Source organism: Tachysurus fulvidraco, chromosome 1 (genome assembly GCF_022655615.1).
Source record: "Tachysurus fulvidraco isolate hzauxx_2018 chromosome 1, HZAU_PFXX_2.0, whole genome shotgun sequence".
In the NCBI taxonomy this organism is placed as follows: domain Eukaryota; kingdom Metazoa; phylum Chordata; class Actinopteri; order Siluriformes; family Bagridae; genus Tachysurus; species Tachysurus fulvidraco.
Window position 1 is genome coordinate 18103297 of NC_062518.1, and position 2500 is coordinate 18105796.

General features: G+C 33.7%; 2 protein-coding genes across 7 annotated transcripts in view; one reads left to right on the plus strand and one right to left on the minus strand.

The window, feature by feature from the left end:
* nadkb (NAD kinase b) overlaps positions 1-373 on the minus strand; it is a 6642-nt gene extending 6269 nt beyond the window's left edge. The window contains exon 1 of one of the 5 annotated variants that reach the window (XM_047815232.1): positions 223-373. The gene's annotated coding sequence lies outside the window, so the exon portion shown is untranslated. The other 4 variants (XM_047815240.1, XM_047815235.1, XM_047815227.1 and 1 more) reach the window with 4 other exon arrangements.
* gng7 (guanine nucleotide binding protein (G protein), gamma 7) overlaps positions 1-2500 on the plus strand; it is a 23052-nt gene that overhangs the window by 15398 nt on the left and 5154 nt on the right. The window lies entirely within an intron of this gene.

The following is a 2500-nucleotide window of genomic DNA, read 5'->3' on the forward strand; positions in this document are numbered from 1 at the left end:
CAACTGTCAGTCATCTGTCACGTGTCACCTGTCACTTGTCACCTGTCTGTTGCCTCTGTCACTTGTCACGTGTCAACTGTCTGTTGCCTGTCAGTCACTTGTCACGTGTCACCTGTCAATCACCTGTCACGTGGCACGTGTTTATCAGGTTAAAGTTGAAACCCCATCATAGTGCTGTAAGTGAGAAGCCCAAAGCGGACAGTTGACACTGACGACACGAACCTGTCACTGATCTCCAGTCAGTCTGCAGATGAACACGTTCTTATTCCGTTTATAATCCATTTCAGATTTGCACACGAATTAGAACGGTGAAGCCGACGCACATGACGTCATATAGCGGCGACGGAAGTGAACGTCCTCCTTGGTACTAGCCATAGATATCTGTGGGGTTCTAAATTAACTGAAGAGGATCAAACAATATTTACTGCATTGAAAAAGTGTTTGTGTTTCCATCAGTGTAAAGTGTGTGTTTATATTAAACCTGTAAAAGGTCTTCAAATAATAATAATAATAATAATAATAATAATAATAATAATAATAATAATAACATTATTTATAGACTTCTGACCAAAACAGCTTAAATGTTGTGACTTTATACAATTCTATATTAAAGTATAAAAGTCATCAGAGCTTCAGAAGTGTGTGTGTGTGTGTGTGTGTGTGTGTGTGTGTGTGTGTGTGTGTGTGATACTGAGTTTTGTGTTATTTCTTTATAATCAGGTCTAAATGTTTTTAATTCACTTCTACATGAAACACAATCCAAAACATTCCACATGTATAAAGTTATTTATTTGTTTGACTGTCTGTTTGTTTGCTTATTTATTTATTTTGTATTTTATTGTCTCAATAACAAACAATAACATAACAAACTATTATTCAGATTTTAGAATAGTAACAGAACACAAAGAAAAAAGAAAGATGAAATTACACAGAAGGGAATCGAACAAAACAATTAACACAGAAAAAAAGGAAATGAATGAACAGCCTTGTAAAAGTCCACAGTTTTGACAGTTTTCCAGCTTGTGAGTCGTTTTTAAAGCTTTAAAATACATTTTTATTTCCAGCTTAAAACTGTAAAGTGTTTTTCTTTTCAGACCGCTTTACATTTATGGATATGAAACTTCTTTTTTCTGTATATTTTTTTTGTCCTATGATACAAAAACGTGTTTATTTGACAGAATGCACAAGAATCTTTGAGTAGAAATGAGTTTTGTTGGATAAATTAGCTGTAAAATATTAAAGTATATTGCACTGATTTTATTATTAATACAATATTTATTATTAAAAATCCAAATGTTTATTGTTTACTTTTGTTTTGCAGGACAGTGAAGTAGACAAATATTACATTTATTGTCTTTAATATTAAAACCATTCAGAAAGATTCCTTTATTAACTGTTAGATTTTTATCAGATTAAATATGACTTTATAATAATCACAGTAAACACTGTTATACATGTGTAATGACTACAGCAGCTTCCTGGTTACGTCATACAGCAGCGCCGGAAGTTAAATACCTCCTTGGTTTTATTTCGTAGATATCTGTGTTTTATATGAACTCTGTTCTGTTATATTAACTCTGTTCATAATGTTAAGTATTAGCCCTAACAATTTGCAGTTGTTAATAATTAAGCACATAATGTGCTTTGGCTTGTTAGCTAACAAAGCTAACGCTAACGTGGGTGTGTTCGTGATGTTCATTCTGCACAGATTTGCGCAGGTGTTACACGTGACCCTGTTTATGTAATAAAGTCATAAATCTTATTGTTTTATTTGTTATCTGACTTTCTGCTTTGTTATTTATCACAAACTCTCTTTCTTTACAACAAAACCTACAGTGAAGATACTCGTTTTTATTGCATTTGTCTTTTAAAATATGAATTTTTATATTTAGTGTTAAATTTATGTTTTGTTTATATAGTAAAGTTAATGTTGTTATTAACTCATTAGTAACTACAGAGAAACGTAAGTGAATAAAAAAGCAACCTTGTGTTTGTGCACAACCTCCAGCTCCATGGTGACGCTATAAAAGTGAGATAAACACAATGAGAGAGAGAGAGAGAGTGTGTGTGTGTGTGTGTGTGTGTGTGTGTGTGTGTGTGTGTGTGTGTGTGTGTGTGTGTGTGTGTGTGTGTTTCTTTCTGACTCTACCACACACTGTTTGATTTCACTCTCTGTGTTTACACAATGATATAAAGATAAATGAATAATTAATAAAATGGAAATTTGCACTGCTCTCTCTCTCTCTCTCTCTCTCTCTCTCTCTCTCTCTCTCTCTCTCTCTCTCTCTCTCTCTCTCTCTCTGTGTGTGTGTGTGTGTGTGTGTGTGTGTGTGTGTGTGTGTGTGTGTGTGTGTAATAAAGTTTCCTGTGTATTTGTTCTGCTTTGTCCATCTGTAACTGAGCTCTTGGTGTTGATTACTAACTGAATGTGAAGGAAAACTGATGAAGCTTCAGAAAGACAAAGAGACTTTATGACGTCCTGCTGATATAAAAAAAATAA